Below are 17,835 nucleotides of genomic sequence, written 5' to 3'. Positions count from 1 at the left end.
TATTCTTTTGTCGTCTCGCCGCCTCCCGCAGACGTTTCTCGCGCTTGTGCTGTCATATGGACCGCGACCCGAGCGGCAGCGAGCGGCAGTCGAGCAAAGTCGGGACAAGTCGAGACGGAAGGGGGGGACATGGCGCCAATGCACCGCGCAAATTACGCAAATGTCTGGAAGCGCGGCGTGTGTCAGCCAGGTTTGAAAGCCTCCGTCGCTCCAGCAGGACACTGCAACACCCCGCGCAGTCCCCCCGCCGCCCGGCCGGCCGCGCACAAGCCCCGCGCCGGATAACAGGAACAAGATGCGACGCCAGTGAGTGTCGGAGGCCACACGCACCAAACGAATGACAGGCGGTGCACCGAGCAGCTGTGTTGTGCGTCTCACCCACGTTCGGCAGTCGCCTCTGAGACGCCGAGGCGAGCGCGCACTCCGCGCCACCTTCGAGGTGGAAGGACGTGCTTTGCGTCAAATGTGCCACGGAAAGCGGCGATTGCGTGTGTTGCGAGAAGAGGCGAACGCTTCTTGTGTGGTGCGGCTACAGTATAAGGACGCCAACGGCCATACCATGTTGAATACACCGGTTCTCGTCCGATCACCGAAGTTAAGCAACATCGGGCCCGGTTAGTACTTGGATGGGTGACCGCCTGGGAACACCGGGTGCTGTTGGCTCTATCTCATTTTTTCATTTTTACGTCGCTGCACCTGCCAGCCCTCTTTTCATACTAACTTTCAGGTGTTGACAAAGATGCTTCCATAAGCATTTTAAACTACTGTATCAAACGTAAGATACGAAATTACAGTAATGAACTCAGTTTCAGCAAGAATGCGCGGAAGAAGAGTGCTAGAACGCCTCAGAAATAACAACACACTACGAATCGACAGATGAGTTTTGAAATACGTCAGGGCCTACTGTTTTGTAGCAGTGCTAAATTCCACAAAGTAAATTAAAAAAAAAAAAAAAAATCTTCCGTTCTCGTCCGATCACAGAAGTGAAGCAACAACGTTAGTACTCAGATGGGTGAGCGCCTGGGAGCTCTGGCTGTCTTCATTTTTCGCTTTTTAGTCGCTACTCCTGCCAGCCCTCTTTCCATACCACCTTTCTGTCGTGACAAAGAGACTTCCTTAGGCATTTTAAACGGCCGTAAGGTACGAAACTGCAGTAATTAACTCAGTTTGAAGGAGAATGTGGCAACCAAGTTTGCCAGGAAGCCTTTGAAAACGACAAAACAGTACGAATCGGGCGGTATGCTCCGAAATGCGGTAGCGCCTGCCTATCGTTCTGCTGCGGCGTGCAGCTCCAAATTCGATTTGTAATCATAAATTTATTCTTTTGTCGTCTCGCCGCCTCCCGCAGACGTTTCTCGCGCTTGTGCTGTCATATGGACCGCGACCCGAGCGGCAGCGAGCGGCAGTCGAGCAAAGTCGGGACAAGTCGAGACGGAAGGGGGGGACATGGCGCCAATGCACCGCGCAAATTACGCAAATGTCTGGAAGCGCGGCGTGTGTCAGCCAGGTTTGAAAGCCTCCGTCGCTCCAGCAGGACACTGCAACACCCCGCGCAGTCCCCCCGCCGCCCGGCCGGCCGCGCACAAGCCCCGCGCCGGATAACAGGAACAAGATGCGACGCCAGTGAGTGTCGGAGGCCACACGCACCAAACGAATGACAGGCGGTGCACCGAGCAGCTGTGTTGTGCGTCTCACCCACGTTCGGCAGTCGCCTCTGAGACGCCGAGGCGAGCGCGCACTCCGCGCCACCTTCGAGGTGGAAGGACGTGCTTTGCGTCAAATGTGCCACGGAAAGCGGCGATTGCGTGTGTTGCGAGAAGAGGCGAACGCTTCTTGTGTGGTGCGGCTACAGTATAAGGACGCCAACGGCCATACCATGTTGAATACACCGGTTCTCGTCCGATCACCGAAGTTAAGCAACATCGGGCCCGGTTAGTACTTGGCTGGCTGCCCGCCTGGCAACACGTGTGCCGCTCGCTATTGTGCGTCCCAGGTAGTCGAGGATTACCGGCCGCCGAGCCGTCCCCGCCCGACATCCTACCGCGCCGCGCCCGCGCCCGCCGCCTGCCGGCTCCCGCGCCGCGCCTGCCGTAGCCGTTTCGCCGTAGGCGATCGTGTTTCAACGATTTGGTGAGTGCTCTACGAAAAAAAATGACAACGTTTAATCGCTCAAGTACGACGATTCAGTGCGCGTTTGATCGTGAACACGAACGGCCGTCCTCTTTCGATATAGAGGAGTGGATGTTTCACGAACTTAAAATTCAGGAGGACGAATTAGAGGGGTTGCAGCTTGATTTCACGCTGCTTAGCCTCTTTCTGAAGTTGAAAACGGACGTGAGATGCGAGACGCTTGTAAACGTAAGCGGTGGTGTAAGAAAATTTAAACACAGAGATGGCCGCGTCAGCGATGTAAAAATAACGTACGCCGGACACGGCGTGAGGAACATAAAGGTGTATAACCTCCCCTTCGAGGTGCCAAATGAGGAAGTCGCACGCTACTTCAAGCTGTACGGTGAGGTTCTCTCTGTAACGAGAGACTTCTGGGGTACTGGGCACCGGTATAAAGTGGACTCTGGTGTTAGGTCCGTCAGGATGGTCCTACGAAAACACGTGCCGTCGTTTATTGTAATAGGAGGACACAGAGGTGTTGTCCAATATAGCGGACAACCACCGACGTGCTCCATCTGCAGTTCGACTGAACACATGAGGAGCAGCTGCCCCAAAAATAAGAGAGTGGCTCAGCTGCCGCGCGAAAACGCGGACAACGCAGCGGAGCAGGCGGCAAGTTACGCCGGAATTTTGTCGGGCCAGAGCCCGCGCGCCAACGACGAGCCTGCCGTAGCGGAAGCAGCGGCGCCTGCCGCGCTAGCCGAGGCCGCCCAGCCGGCAACACCGGCCCCAGCCGTGGCCGCCGCGGTCAGCGCAGGGGAGAAGCGGCACCTGAGCTCCGACTCGGACAACGAGACCACAATGGAGGCCGAGCCGGCGGCCGCCCCCTCCCCCGCCGCCCGGCGGCTGAAGGTCACGCACGCCGCCGCGCCCGCCCAGCCGTCAGCTGAGGCTGTCATTCACGGCAGCCAGCTGGCCGGGCCCAGCGCAGAGGCCACGCCCACCTCGTACACCGAGGCGCGCGAGATCGCCATCAAGAAGCAGGTGACCAAACTCGCCCGCATCTTGAAGGAGTCCGACGACGAACCGAAGGAGTCTAACGAGCAGCCGCAACCGGCGTCCAAAGCCAAAACGCGGCGTAACAGGCGGAGAAGCCGCAGCAGCAGCTCAAACGACGAGAGGATGGAGACCTCCGACGGGGAAGCGTCGGACATCTCGCCCGAAAACGCGCGAAAACAAACCACCGAACCGGAGGACCTAGTCCTACGGCCGGACCGCCCACAGCAAGTTCAACCCCCGCCTCCACATAGCGCTTAAATGCAGGAACGCTCTGGCTATAACGTCATCACGTGCAATGTCAATAAAATGAATTCGGTTGTGAAGATAGACGCCCTCACGGAGTTCCTGCAGCACCGAGCTGCCGATGTAGCGATATTACAAGAAGTCGTCACCACGGACTTGGAACAAGTACCGGGATTCGACGTCTTCACGAACATTGACGCAGAAACGAGAACTGGCACTGCTGTAATGGTGAGGAATGGTATCGACACAGAGGACATCAAGACCCTGACTGACGGCCGTGGAATAGCAATCAAAATAGCTGGGACGTACTTTGTCAACATCTATGCGCCGTCAGGCACAGAAAACAAGAGGGCCAGAAGCCAGTTCTTCAATGAAGATATTTGTGCACTCCTTCCACGCAACAACAGCAATGTTGTGCTGGGAGGCGATTTCAACTGCGTGTCTGCTCCGGAAGATCAAGTCCCGGTACCTAATCTGTGCATGGAGCTGCAGGAACTGCTAAGAAAACTGAATCTACGTGACTCTTGGCGTCTATTATATCCCAACACAACGGAATTCACGTACTTCCACAACCGCGGAAGAAGCAGGCTTGACAGGATTTATGTGACCAGAGAGTTGGCCACCTCTGTGTCACGTGTGGAAGTCTGCCCTGTTATCTTCTCCGACCACTGTGCCTACATTTGCAAGCTCCAGCTGCCAACGAATAAAATATCAGGAGGAAGATCAGCGTGGAAACTTAACACGGAACATCTAAGTGACGCCAAACTACAGCAGGAGATAGCGCTCACACTAGAAGAAAGTTTACAGACGCGACGACACTATCCGTCCACCACACAATGGTGGGTCGCATCTGGAAAACCACACATAAGGAAGACGCTGATAAGGCACAGTGCGGAAAAGGCTTTCTGGAGGAAGAGCACGGCAGACTTTTACACGCAGTGTCTGAAGGACGCGCTTAACTGTCCTCCAGACGACGACCTGCTTCTCACGCGAGTGAGAGGAATAAAGGCGCGACTACTGAATATCAGGCGTCAACAAATGAAAGGCGTCGTCGTCCGCAGCCAGACACACGGCGCCACTGAAGACGAACCTGCCACACTGCACCACCTGCACAGGGAGAGGGAGAGGGCACAAAACAGAACTGTAAGAGAGCTTAGCGACGCAGCTGGCCGCAAAATAACAACTAGGAGGGACATGATGCGTCACATAGAAGAGCACTTCTCTGATCTCTTCAAGGCAGAGGAACCAGATGACGCAGAAACAGCAAAACTACTACAAGGAACGCGCAGACGGCTGAACGACACCGATCGCGCTTTGCTGACGGAAGCTGTGTCAGAGGATGAAGTGAGAGCCGTCCTCAAAACCTGCGCCAACGGCAAAGCTCCAGGAGCGGACGGATTACCGTCAGAATTCTACGCCACCTGCTGGGACAAAGTAGGTGGAATAATAACAGAAATTGTGAACGAAATTCTGGACGGGAAGGAGATACCACCTCCGTTCCTGGAAGGGACCATCACGCTGGTACCGAAAAATAAGGCGCCAAAAACGTTAACAGACTTCCGCCCAATTACCCTCCTAAATGCGGACTACAAGCTCGTAGCGAAATGCGTCGCGGAAAATATGAAGCTCGCCCTCAAAAAAGCAATCAGCCCATGGCAGACATGTGCAGTGTTAGGCAGAAACATTTTCGACGCCGTCTGCACGTACAGAGACGTTATAGCCCACGCCGCATCCAACAGAGCGACTGCAGCGATCATCTCTGTAGACTTCCAAAAGGCCTTCGACAGGATCGGTCACCGGTACCTGCTGAAGACCTTGGCAAGACTGGGTTTTGGCTCCGAATTCGCTCAAGTCATCAAAAACATGTTAACAAATGCCACGTCAAGAGTTACTGTAAATGGCTGGACATCTACGCCAATAAAACTGGGGAAATCTGTGAGGCAAGGGTGCCCACTGTCGATGGCACTATTCACAGTAGCCCTCGACCCAGTCCTCAGGAAACTCGCTGCCACCGTCAACGGCTACAAGCTGAACGATATAAACGTGACATGTATGGCATATGCCGATGACTTGAGCATTTTCGTGGACGGTAAAGAGGACATCGACAAAGTCCTCCCAATAATAGAGTCTTTTGGGAAGGCATCTGGGGCGAAAACCAACCCCAAAAAAACCGTGCTCGTCCCGATAGGGAACGGGAAACTGAGAGAGGCCAGACCATGGTACCAGGTGACCGACAAATATAAAGTTCTAGGTGTTCAGCTGCAGGCCAGCCCACTCAAAATGGCCGCAGAGAACTGGCGGAACATCCTGAACACCACGAGAGGACTCGTCAGGACACACGCCAACAGAAACCTGACGTTGGATCAGAAAGCACAGCTGATCAACGAAACGATCCTGGCGAAGGCTTGGTACATGGCACAAGTCATGAACGTACCAACAGAAATAGGGAAGTCTATAGGAAGCGCTGTATACTACCTGCTGTGGAGGCGGGAAATTCTCAAAGTGTCGCAAGCCACCAGCACTCTCCCTAGAGAAGAAGGGGGGCTGGGCCTGATAGATGTCACGAGAAAATGCGCGGCACTGTTGCTCCACCGAGCTCTACAAATGGAGGACAGAAGTGTAGACTGTACCACGTCGTCTCTACTGAAAGAACACAGACCCGATTCCGGGGAAGCGCCGGTAGATGTCAGTAGAATACCCTACAAGATGCGCTACTTGAAGCAGATAGTAATGGACAGTAGCTACATCTCATCCACGCTAGCAGTGAAAGAGATGAGAACTGCAGCGAAAATCTATCGTGCACTGAGAGGCAAACAAGGAAGAAGCAGAACAGAGACGAATCTTCCAGACCACGACTGGCCAGAAGTCTGGAAAAATCTCTCTGAGAAAGCCATACCTCCGGAAGCTAGAGACACGTGGTACAAAGTCGTACACAACAAGATACCCACGAACGAGCGGCTAGCGCGCATCGGCATGCGTGAGTCGCCGCACTGCGAAGCGTGCAACGAGATAGACACCGTGGAACACCGCTTCACATGTCCGACAAGTCAGGCGATATGGGAGACGTGCAGGAAAATGGTGGCACTCATGAACAGGGTGGACCACCGAACTATAGAAGCCACAGCCCTCACCATCCCGGCTGCAAATTGTTTTCCACGTCCCAAACGCGTCGCGACCATGTGGACGTTCGCGATGACAGCGCACGCCATAATCGCGAAAAAACAAACGGACGGAGTGCAGTTCCTCACCGATCTCTGGGAGGAACACAAGCGAGACAAGCGGAAAAACAACTACAGGCAGACGTTCCAGAACTACCTACAGATAGCGCTGGACGCCGCCTTCAAGGACGCCCTCCGTCCCCACACGCCACGACCGCCGCCGCCGCCGCCGCCGCCGACGCCGCCGACGCCGCCGACACCGCTGCCGCCACACCACGCCCCCCCCTAGTCCTCCACGCCTCCGTCGTCACCGATGCAGAGACCCTCCAACGCCCCCAAAGTGTTGTGTGAGTTCGGTGTAAAATTTGTGCAGTGCAACAACAGTGTCCGCAGTGCTACGGCTACACATATAGGGCATATCCAGGTAGCGTTCTTAAGAATGTGCGAAACATCACTACGCCGAAGATGACTATGTGAGTAGAATAACAAAAGAAACATCTATATTCAATCCCTATTTAATCATGTTAAGCTTATCTAGAATATAGTTGTCCACTTATAGAAATATTCCTTAATTATGTTTCAAATGTGTTCCATATCGCCCTCTCACTCTCTCTCTCTCTCTCTCTCTCTCTCTCTCTCTCTCTGTCTCTCTATTACTCTCTCTCTCCCTCTCTCGCTCTCTTCCCCTCAACCACCATCTCGTGGACACCTCGCTATATATATATATATATATAATATTCATTCATACATATTTGTCATTGTCCTTTGTCTCTTAAATGTAAGCCTTAGCCAATAAGACATCTCTAATAATAGTTACAAGCCACATAATGGCACCAGACCAAAAACTCGACCTAAAGTAAAGAACTTAGAAGTGTTTGAATCAATAACCCATAAAATTTAACAAAAACGCAAACAAAACTGAAAAATGAAATATTCTTGCTCCACTGACTTACAAATCAGTGCAACAGTGCAAATCAACCTGCAAATGCACAAAATATAATGAAACAGACAATTGCAACAAAGTTACATATCAGTAAAGAAAAGAAAAAGACTCGTTAACTAACTGAAATTGAAATTGAAAATACCTTGGAATCTCATGACTGTATTTGTTATTTTGTAAATAAAAGTTTATTACGTTTAAAAAAAAAAAAAAAAAAAGGTGCTGTTGGCTCTATCTCATTTTTTCATTTTTACGTCGCTGCACCTGCCAGCCCTCTTTTCATACTAACTTTCAGGTGTTGACAAAGATGCTTCCATAAGCATTTTAAACTACTGTATCAAACGTAAGATACGAAATTACAGTAATGAACTCAGTTTCAGCAAGAATGCGCGGAAGAAGAGTGCTAGAACGCCTCAGAAATAACAACACACTACGAATCGACAGATGAGTTTTGAAATACGTCAGGGCCTACTGTTTTGTAGCAGTGCTAAATTCCACAAAGTAAATTAAAAAAAAAAAAAAAAATCTTCCGTTCTCGTCCGATCACAGAAGTGAAGCAACAACGTTAGTACTCAGATGGGTGAGCGCCTGGGAGCTCTGGCTGTCTTCATTTTTCGCTTTTTAGTCGCTACTCCTGCCAGCCCTCTTTCCATACCACCTTTCTGTCGTGACAAAGAGACTTCCTTAGGCATTTTAAACGGCCGTAAGGTACGAAACTGCAGTAATTAACTCAGTTTGAAGGAGAATGTGGCAACCAAGTTTGCCAGGAAGCCTTTGAAAACGACAAAACAGTACGAATCGGGCGGTATGCTCCGAAATGCGGTAGCGCCTGCCTATCGTTCTGCTGCGGCGTGCAGCTCCAAATTCGATTTGTAATCATAAATTTATTCTTTTGTCGTCTCGCCGCCTCCCGCAGACGTTTCTCGCGCTTGTGCTGTCATATGGACCGCGACCCGAGCGGCAGTCGAGCAAAGTCGGGACAAGTCGAGACGGAAGGGGGGGACATGGCGCCAATGCACCGCGCAAATTACGCAAATGTCTGGAAGCGCGGCGTGTGTCAGCCAGGTTTGAAAGCCTCCGTCGCTCCAGCAGGACACTGCAACACCCCGCGCAGTCCCCCCGCCGCCCGGCCGGCCGCGCACAAGCCCCGCGCCGGATAACAGGAACAAGATGCGACGCCAGTGAGTGTCGGAGGCCACACGCACCAAACGAATGACAGGCGGTGCACCGAGCAGCTGTGTTGTGCGTCTCACCCACGTTCGGCAGTCGCCTCTGAGACGCCGAGGCGAGCGCGCACTCCGCGCCACCTTCGAGGTGGAAGGACGTGCTTTGCGTCAAATGTGCCACGGAAAGCGGCGATTGCGTGTGTTGCGAGAAGAGGCGAACGCTTCTTGTGTGGTGCGGCTACAGTATAAGGACGCCAACGGCCATACCATGTTGAATACACCGGTTCTCGTCCGATCACCGAAGTTAAGCAACATCGGGCCCGGTTAGTACTTGGATGGGTGACCGCCTGGGAACACCGGGTGCTGTTGGCTCTATCTCATTTTTTCATTTTTACGTCGCTGCACCTGCCAGCCCTCTTTTCATACTAACTTTCAGGTGTTGACAAAGATGCTTCCATAAGCATTTTAAACTACTGTATCAAACGTAAGATACGAAATTACAGTAATGAACTCAGTTTCAGCAAGAATGCGCGGAAGAAGAGTGCTAGAACGCCTCAGAAATAACAACACACTACGAATCGACAGATGAGTTTTGAAATACGTCAGGGCCTACTGTTTTGTAGCAGTGCTAAATTCCACAAAGTAAATTAAAAAAAAAAAAAAAAATCTTCCGTTCTCGTCCGATCACAGAAGTGAAGCAACAACGTTAGTACTCAGATGGGTGAGCGCCTGGGAGCTCTGGCTGTCTTCATTTTTCGCTTTTTAGTCGCTACTCCTGCCAGCCCTCTTTCCATACCACCTTTCTGTCGTGACAAAGAGACTTCCTTAGGCATTTTAAACGGCCGTAAGGTACGAAACTGCAGTAATTAACTCAGTTTGAAGGAGAATGTGGCAACCAAGTTTGCCAGGAAGCCTTTGAAAACGACAAAACAGTACGAATCGGGCGGTATGCTCCGAAATGCGGTAGCGCCTGCCTATCGTTCTGCTGCGGCGTGCAGCTCCAAATTCGATTTGTAATCATAAATTTATTCTTTTGTCGTCTCGCCGCCTCCCGCAGACGTTTCTCGCGCTTGTGCTGTCATATGGACCGCGACCCGAGCGGCAGTCGAGCAAAGTCGGGACAAGTCGAGACGGAAGGGGGGGACATGGCGCCAATGCACCGCGCAAATTACGCAAATGTCTGGAAGCGCGGCGTGTGTCAGCCAGGTTTGAAAGCCTCCGTCGCTCCAGCAGGACACTGCAACACCCCGCGCAGTCCCCCCGCCGCCCGGCCGGCCGCGCACAAGCCCCGCGCCGGATAACAGGAACAAGATGCGACGCCAGTGAGTGTCGGAGGCCACACGCACCAAACGAATGACAGGCGGTGCACCGAGCAGCTGTGTTGTGCGTCTCACCCACGTTCGGCAGTCGCCTCTGAGACGCCGAGGCGAGCGCGCACTCCGCGCCACCTTCGAGGTGGAAGGACGTGCTTTGCGTCAAATGTGCCACGGAAAGCGGCGATTGCGTGTGTTGCGAGAAGAGGCGAACGCTTCTTGTGTGGTGCGGCTACAGTATAAGGACGCCAACGGCCATACCATGTTGAATACACCGGTTCTCGTCCGATCACCGAAGTTAAGCAACATCGGGCCCGGTTAGTACTTGGATGGGTGACCGCCTGGGAACACCGGGTGCTGTTGGCTCTATCTCATTTTTTCATTTTTACGTCGCTGCACCTGCCAGCCCTCTTTTCATACTAACTTTCAGGTGTTGACAAAGATGCTTCCATAAGCATTTTAAACTACTGTATCAAACGTAAGATACGAAATTACAGTAATGAACTCAGTTTCAGCAAGAATGCGCGGAAGAAGAGTGCTAGAACGCCTCAGAAATAACAACACACTACGAATCGACAGATGAGTTTTGAAATACGTCAGGGCCTACTGTTTTGTAGCAGTGCTAAATTCCACAAAGTAAATTAAAAAAAAAAAAAAAAAATCTTCCGTTCTCGTCCGATCACAGAAGTGAAGCAACAACGTTAGTACTCAGATGGGTGAGCGCCTGGGAGCTCTGGCTGTCTTCATTTTTCGCTTTTTAGTCGCTACTCCTGCCAGCCCTCTTTCCATACCACCTTTCTGTCGTGACAAAGAGACTTCCTTAGGCATTTTAAACGGCCGTAAGGTACGAAACTGCAGTAATTAACTCAGTTTGAAGGAGAATGTGGCAACCAAGTTTGCCAGGAAGCCTTTGAAAACGACAAAACAGTACGAATCGGGCGGTATGCTCCGAAATGCGGTAGCGCCTGCCTATCGTTCTGCTGCGGCGTGCAGCTCCAAATTCGATTTGTAATCATAAATTTATTCTTTTGTCGTCTCGCCGCCTCCCGCAGACGTTTCTCGCGCTTGTGCTGTCATATGGACCGCGACCCGAGCGGCAGCGAGCGGCAGTCGAGCAAAGTCGGGACAAGTCGAGACGGAAGGGGGGGACATGGCGCCAATGCACCGCGCAAATTACGCAAATGTCTGGAAGCGCGGCGTGTGTCAGCCAGGTTTGAAAGCCTCCGTCGCTCCAGCAGGACACTGCAACACCCCGCGCAGTCCCCCCGCCGCCCGGCCGGCCGCGCACAAGCCCCGCGCCGGATAACAGGAACAAGATGCGACGCCAGTGAGTGTCGGAGGCCACACGCACCAAACGAATGACAGGCGGTGCACCGAGCAGCTGTGTTGTGCGTCTCACCCACGTTCGGCAGTCGCCTCTGAGACGCCGAGGCGAGCGCGCACTCCGCGCCACCTTCGAGGTGGAAGGACGTGCTTTGCGTCAAATGTGCCACGGAAAGCGGCGATTGCGTGTGTTGCGAGAAGAGGCGAACGCTTCTTGTGTGGTGCGGCTACAGTATAAGGACGCCAACGGCCATACCATGTTGAATACACCGGTTCTCGTCCGATCACCGAAGTTAAGCAACATCGGGCCCGGTTAGTACTTGGATGGGTGACCGCCTGGGAACACCGGGTGCTGTTGGCTCTATCTCATTTTTTCATTTTTACGTCGCTGCACCTGCCAGCCCTCTTTTCATACTAACTTTCAGGTGTTGACAAAGATGCTTCCATAAGCATTTTAAACTACTGTATCAAACGTAAGATACGAAATTACAGTAATGAACTCAGTTTCAGCAAGAATGCGCGGAAGAAGAGTGCTAGAACGCCTCAGAAATAACAACACACTACGAATCGACAGATGAGTTTTGAAATACGTCAGGGCCTACTGTTTTGTAGCAGTGCTAAATTCCACAAAGTAAATTAAAAAAAAAAAAAAAAATCTTCCGTTCTCGTCCGATCACAGAAGTGAAGCAACAACGTTAGTACTCAGATGGGTGAGCGCCTGGGAGCTCTGGCTGTCTTCATTTTTCGCTTTTTAGTCGCTACTCCTGCCAGCCCTCTTTCCATACCACCTTTCTGTCGTGACAAAGAGACTTCCTTAGGCATTTTAAACGGCCGTAAGGTACGAAACTGCAGTAATTAACTCAGTTTGAAGGAGAATGTGGCAACCAAGTTTGCCAGGAAGCCTTTGAAAACGACAAAACAGTACGAATCGGGCGGTATGCTCCGAAATGCGGTAGCGCCTGCCTATCGTTCTGCTGCGGCGTGCAGCTCCAAATTCGATTTGTAATCATAAATTTATTCTTTTGTCGTCTCGCCGCCTCCCGCAGACGTTTCTCGCGCTTGTGCTGTCATATGGACCGCGACCCGAGCGGCAGCGAGCGGCAGTCGAGCAAAGTCGGGACAAGTCGAGACGGAAGGGGGGGACATGGCGCCAATGCACCGCGCAAATTACGCAAATGTCTGGAAGCGCGGCGTGTGTCAGCCAGGTTTGAAAGCCTCCGTCGCTCCAGCAGGACACTGCAACACCCCGCGCAGTCCCCCCGCCGCCCGGCCGGCCGCGCACAAGCCCCGCGCCGGATAACAGGAACAAGATGCGACGCCAGTGAGTGTCGGAGGCCACACGCACCAAACGAATGACAGGCGGTGCACCGAGCAGCTGTGTTGTGCGTCTCACCCACGTTCGGCAGTCGCCTCTGAGACGCCGAGGCGAGCGCGCACTCCGCGCCACCTTCGAGGTGGAAGGACGTGCTTTGCGTCAAATGTGCCACGGAAAGCGGCGATTGCGTGTGTTGCGAGAAGAGGCGAACGCTTCTTGTGTGGTGCGGCTACAGTATAAGGACGCCAACGGCCATACCATGTTGAATACACCGGTTCTCGTCCGATCACCGAAGTTAAGCAACATCGGGCCCGGTTAGTACTTGGATGGGTGACCGCCTGGGAACACCGGGTGCTGTTGGCTCTATCTCATTTTTTCATTTTTACGTCGCTGCACCTGCCAGCCCTCTTTTCATACTAACTTTCAGGTGTTGACAAAGATGCTTCCATAAGCATTTTAAACTACTGTATCAAACGTAAGATACGAAATTACAGTAATGAACTCAGTTTCAGCAAGAATGCGCGGAAGAAGAGTGCTAGAACGCCTCAGAAATAACAACACACTACGAATCGACAGATGAGTTTTGAAATACGTCAGGGCCTACTGTTTTGTAGCAGTGCTAAATTCCACAAAGTAAATTAAAAAAAAAAAAAAAAATCTTCCGTTCTCGTCCGATCACAGAAGTGAAGCAACAACGTTAGTACTCAGATGGGTGAGCGCCTGGGAGCTCTGGCTGTCTTCATTTTTCGCTTTTTAGTCGCTACTCCTGCCAGCCCTCTTTCCATACCACCTTTCTGTCGTGACAAAGAGACTTCCTTAGGCATTTTAAACGGCCGTAAGGTACGAAACTGCAGTAATTAACTCAGTTTGAAGGAGAATGTGGCAACCAAGTTTGCCAGGAAGCCTTTGAAAACGACAAAACAGTACGAATCGGGCGGTATGCTCCGAAATGCGGTAGCGCCTGCCTATCGTTCTGCTGCGGCGTGCAGCTCCAAATTCGATTTGTAATCATAAATTTATTCTTTTGTCGTCTCGCCGCCTCCCGCAGACGTTTCTCGCGCTTGTGCTGTCATATGGACCGCGACCCGAGCGGCAGCGAGCGGCAGTCGAGCAAAGTCGGGACAAGTCGAGACGGAAGGGGGGGACATGGCGCCAATGCACCGCGCAAATTACGCAAATGTCTGGAAGCGCGGCGTGTGTCAGCCAGGTTTGAAAGCCTCCGTCGCTCCAGCAGGACACTGCAACACCCCGCGCAGTCCCCCCGCCGCCCGGCCGGCCGCGCACAAGCCCCGCGCCGGATAACAGGAACAAGATGCGACGCCAGTGAGTGTCGGAGGCCACACGCACCAAACGAATGACAGGCGGTGCACCGAGCAGCTGTGTTGTGCGTCTCACCCACGTTCGGCAGTCGCCTCTGAGACGCCGAGGCGAGCGCGCACTCCGCGCCACCTTCGAGGTGGAAGGACGTGCTTTGCGTCAAATGTGCCACGGAAAGCGGCGATTGCGTGTGTTGCGAGAAGAGGCGAACGCTTCTTGTGTGGTGCGGCTACAGTATAAGGACGCCAACGGCCATACCATGTTGAATACACCGGTTCTCGTCCGATCACCGAAGTTAAGCAACATCGGGCCCGGTTAGTACTTGGATGGGTGACCGCCTGGGAACACCGGGTGCTGTTGGCTCTATCTCATTTTTTCATTTTTACGTCGCTGCACCTGCCAGCCCTCTTTTCATACTAACTTTCAGGTGTTGACAAAGATGCTTCCATAAGCATTTTAAACTACTGTATCAAACGTAAGATACGAAATTACAGTAATGAACTCAGTTTCAGCAAGAATGCGCGGAAGAAGAGTGCTAGAACGCCTCAGAAATAACAACACACTACGAATCGACAGATGAGTTTTGAAATACGTCAGGGCCTACTGTTTTGTAGCAGTGCTAAATTCCACAAAGTAAATTAAAAAAAAAAAAAAAAATCTTCCGTTCTCGTCCGATCACAGAAGTGAAGCAACAACGTTAGTACTCAGATGGGTGAGCGCCTGGGAGCTCTGGCTGTCTTCATTTTTCGCTTTTTAGTCGCTACTCCTGCCAGCCCTCTTTCCATACCACCTTTCTGTCGTGACAAAGAGACTTCCTTAGGCATTTTAAACGGCCGTAAGGTACGAAACTGCAGTAATTAACTCAGTTTGAAGGAGAATGTGGCAACCAAGTTTGCCAGGAAGCCTTTGAAAACGACAAAACAGTACGAATCGGGCGGTATGCTCCGAAATGCGGTAGCGCCTGCCTATCGTTCTGCTGCGGCGTGCAGCTCCAAATTCGATTTGTAATCATAAATTTATTCTTTTGTCGTCTCGCCGCCTCCCGCAGACGTTTCTCGCGCTTGTGCTGTCATATGGACCGCGACCCGAGCGGCAGTCGAGCAAAGTCGGGACAAGTCGAGACGGAAGGGGGGGACATGGCGCCAATGCACCGCGCAAATTACGCAAATGTCTGGAAGCGCGGCGTGTGTCAGCCAGGTTTGAAAGCCTCCGTCGCTCCAGCAGGACACTGCAACACCCCGCGCAGTCCCCCCGCCGCCCGGCCGGCCGCGCACAAGCCCCGCGCCGGATAACAGGAACAAGATGCGACGCCAGTGAGTGTCGGAGGCCACACGCACCAAACGAATGACAGGCGGTGCACCGAGCAGCTGTGTTGTGCGTCTCACCCACGTTCGGCAGTCGCCTCTGAGACGCCGAGGCGAGCGCGCACTCCGCGCCACCTTCGAGGTGGAAGGACGTGCTTTGCGTCAAATGTGCCACGGAAAGCGGCGATTGCGTGTGTTGCGAGAAGAGGCGAACGCTTCTTGTGTGGTGCGGCTACAGTATAAGGACGCCAACGGCCATACCATGTTGAATACACCGGTTCTCGTCCGATCACCGAAGTTAAGCAACATCGGGCCCGGTTAGTACTTGGATGGGTGACCGCCTGGGAACACCGGGTGCTGTTGGCTCTATCTCATTTTTTCATTTTTACGTCGCTGCACCTGCCAGCCCTCTTTTCATACTAACTTTCAGGTGTTGACAAAGATGCTTCCATAAGCATTTTAAACTACTGTATCAAACGTAAGATACGAAATTACAGTAATGAACTCAGTTTCAGCAAGAATGCGCGGAAGAAGAGTGCTAGAACGCCTCAGAAATAACAACACACTACGAATCGACAGATGAGTTTTGAAATACGTCAGGGCCTACTGTTTTGTAGCAGTGCTAAATTCCACAAAGTAAATTAAAAAAAAAAAAAAAAATCTTCCGTTCTCGTCCGATCACAGAAGTGAAGCAACAACGTTAGTACTCAGATGGGTGAGCGCCTGGGAGCTCTGGCTGTCTTCATTTTTCGCTTTTTAGTCGCTACTCCTGCCAGCCCTCTTTCCATACCACCTTTCTGTCGTGACAAAGAGACTTCCTTAGGCATTTTAAACGGCCGTAAGGTACGAAACTGCAGTAATTAACTCAGTTTGAAGGAGAATGTGGCAACCAAGTTTGCCAGGAAGCCTTTGAAAACGACAAAACAGTACGAATCGGGCGGTATGCTCCGAAATGCGGTAGCGCCTGCCTATCGTTCTGCTGCGGCGTGCAGCTCCAAATTCGATTTGTAATCATAAATTTATTCTTTTGTCGTCTCGCCGCCTCCCGCAGACGTTTCTCGCGCTTGTGCTGTCATATGGACCGCGACCCGAGCGGCAGTCGAGCAAAGTCGGGACAAGTCGAGACGGAAGGGGGGGACATGGCGCCAATGCACCGCGCAAATTACGCAAATGTCTGGAAGCGCGGCGTGTGTCAGCCAGGTTTGAAAGCCTCCGTCGCTCCAGCAGGACACTGCAACACCCCGCGCAGTCCCCCCGCCGCCCGGCCGGCCGCGCACAAGCCCCGCGCCGGATAACAGGAACAAGATGCGACGCCAGTGAGTGTCGGAGGCCACACGCACCAAACGAATGACAGGCGGTGCACCGAGCAGCTGTGTTGTGCGTCTCACCCACGTTCGGCAGTCGCCTCTGAGACGCCGAGGCGAGCGCGCACTCCGCGCCACCTTCGAGGTGGAAGGACGTGCTTTGCGTCAAATGTGCCACGGAAAGCGGCGATTGCGTGTGTTGCGAGAAGAGGCGAACGCTTCTTGTGTGGTGCGGCTACAGTATAAGGACGCCAACGGCCATACCATGTTGAATACACCGGTTCTCGTCCGATCACCGAAGTTAAGCAACATCGGGCCCGGTTAGTACTTGGATGGGTGACCGCCTGGGAACACCGGGTGCTGTTGGCTCTATCTCATTTTTTCATTTTTACGTCGCTGCACCTGCCAGCCCTCTTTTCATACTAACTTTCAGGTGTTGACAAAGATGCTTCCATAAGCATTTTAAACTACTGTATCAAACGTAAGATACGAAATTACAGTAATGAACTCAGTTTCAGCAAGAATGCGCGGAAGAAGAGTGCTAGAACGCCTCAGAAATAACAACACACTACGAATCGACAGATGAGTTTTGAAATACGTCAGGGCCTACTGTTTTGTAGCAGTGCTAAATTCCACAAAGTAAATTAAAAAAAAAAAAAAAAATCTTCCGTTCTCGTCCGATCACAGAAGTGAAGCAACAACGTTAGTACTCAGATGGGTGAGCGCCTGGGAGCTCTGGCTGTCTTCATTTTTCGCTTTTTAGTCGCTACTCCTGCCAGCCCTCTTTCCATACCACCTTTCTGTCGTGACAAAGAGACTTCCTTAGGCATTTTAAACGGCCGTAAGGTACGAAACTGCAGTAATTAACTCAGTTTGAAGGAGAATGTGGCAACCAAGTTTGCCAGGAAGCCTTTGAAAACGACAAAACAGTACGAATCGGGCGGTATGCTCCGAAATGCGGTAGCGCCTGCCTATCGTTCTGCTGCGGCGTGCAGCTCCAAATTCGATTTGTAATCATAAATTTATTCTTTTGTCGTCTCGCCGCCTCCCGCAGACGTTTCTCGCGCTTGTGCTGTCATATGGACCGCGACCCGAGCGGCAGTCGAGCAAAGTCGGGACAAGTCGAGACGGAAGGGGGGGACATGGCGCCAATGCACCGCGCAAATTACGCAAATGTCTGGAAGCGCGGCGTGTGTCAGCCAGGTTTGAAAGCCTCCGTCGCTCCAGCAGGACACTGCAACACCCCGCGCAGTCCCCCCGCCGCCCGGCCGGCCGCGCACAAGC

The 17,835-nt window shown here is 52.4% G+C and overlaps 8 non-coding genes and 1 pseudogene across 8 annotated transcripts; all 9 read left to right on the top strand.

Moving 5' to 3' along the window:
- Window positions 1-544: 544 nt before the first annotated feature.
- LOC126154593 (5S ribosomal RNA) lies at window positions 545-663 on the top strand. The gene has a single exon (XR_007532154.1). It is a non-coding gene; the product is annotated as a 5S ribosomal RNA (ribosomal RNA).
- A 1,198-nt stretch (window positions 664-1,861) lies between these two features.
- On the top strand, window positions 1,862-1,979 carry LOC126154612 (5S ribosomal RNA; annotated as a pseudogene).
- A 6,949-nt stretch (window positions 1,980-8,928) lies between these two features.
- On the top strand, window positions 8,929-9,047 carry LOC126154592 (5S ribosomal RNA). The gene has a single exon (XR_007532153.1). It is a non-coding gene; the product is annotated as a 5S ribosomal RNA (ribosomal RNA).
- A 1,188-nt stretch (window positions 9,048-10,235) lies between these two features.
- LOC126154591 (5S ribosomal RNA) lies at window positions 10,236-10,354 on the top strand. Its single transcript, XR_007532152.1, has one exon. It is a non-coding gene; the product is annotated as a 5S ribosomal RNA (ribosomal RNA).
- Window positions 10,355-11,553: 1,199 nt separating this feature from the next.
- Window positions 11,554-11,672, top strand: LOC126154616 (5S ribosomal RNA). Its single transcript, XR_007532174.1, has one exon. It is a non-coding gene; the product is annotated as a 5S ribosomal RNA (ribosomal RNA).
- A 1,198-nt stretch (window positions 11,673-12,870) lies between these two features.
- LOC126154615 (5S ribosomal RNA) lies at window positions 12,871-12,989 on the top strand. The gene has a single exon (XR_007532173.1). It is a non-coding gene; the product is annotated as a 5S ribosomal RNA (ribosomal RNA).
- Window positions 12,990-14,187: 1,198 nt separating this feature from the next.
- Window positions 14,188-14,306, top strand: LOC126154613 (5S ribosomal RNA). Its single transcript, XR_007532172.1, has one exon. It is a non-coding gene; the product is annotated as a 5S ribosomal RNA (ribosomal RNA).
- A 1,188-nt stretch (window positions 14,307-15,494) lies between these two features.
- LOC126154601 (5S ribosomal RNA) lies at window positions 15,495-15,613 on the top strand. The gene has a single exon (XR_007532162.1). It is a non-coding gene; the product is annotated as a 5S ribosomal RNA (ribosomal RNA).
- A 1,188-nt stretch (window positions 15,614-16,801) lies between these two features.
- LOC126154590 (5S ribosomal RNA) lies at window positions 16,802-16,920 on the top strand. Its single transcript, XR_007532151.1, has one exon. It is a non-coding gene; the product is annotated as a 5S ribosomal RNA (ribosomal RNA).
- The last annotated feature ends 915 nt before the right edge of the window (window positions 16,921-17,835 follow it).

This window comes from Schistocerca cancellata, unplaced genomic scaffold (genome assembly GCF_023864275.1).
Source record: "Schistocerca cancellata isolate TAMUIC-IGC-003103 unplaced genomic scaffold, iqSchCanc2.1 HiC_scaffold_1098, whole genome shotgun sequence".
NCBI lineage: Eukaryota > Metazoa > Arthropoda > Insecta > Orthoptera > Acrididae > Schistocerca > Schistocerca cancellata.
Note: the sequence above shows the minus strand (reverse complement) of the source record. Positions and strands in the feature narration are given on the sequence as shown.